Source organism: Penaeus monodon, chromosome 15 (assembly GCF_015228065.2).
Source record: "Penaeus monodon isolate SGIC_2016 chromosome 15, NSTDA_Pmon_1, whole genome shotgun sequence".
NCBI classification, from domain to species: Eukaryota; Metazoa; Arthropoda; class Malacostraca; order Decapoda; family Penaeidae; genus Penaeus; species Penaeus monodon.
This window is the reverse complement of record NC_051400.1, coordinates 41,659,398-41,659,718: the sequence shown is the minus strand read 5'-3', so window position 1 is coordinate 41,659,718 and position 321 is coordinate 41,659,398.

The following is a 321-nucleotide window of genomic DNA, read 5'->3' as shown; positions in this document are numbered from 1 at the left end:
AGTAAGCAGCGATTAGAAAATAAACATCTACATTGACATATTGCAAAATTGAACCACTTCCAATAAAATGAGTTGACTAACTCCCCAGTTTTTGAAAGATTTATTGAACAGTTATCGGCCTGTTAGCTCAGTTGGTTAGAGCGCCGTGCTAATAACGCGGATGTCGAGGGTTCGATCCCCTTACGGGCCAGCGGGAGATGCATTTGGTGCAGTGTCTCCGGTGCGCATTCACTAGCACGCCAATTTCTTAGGCTCTGGTGGCAAGGTAGGGAGCCACTATAGATGTTGCCTGCTACAGGTGGCAACTCTGATCTCTCCATC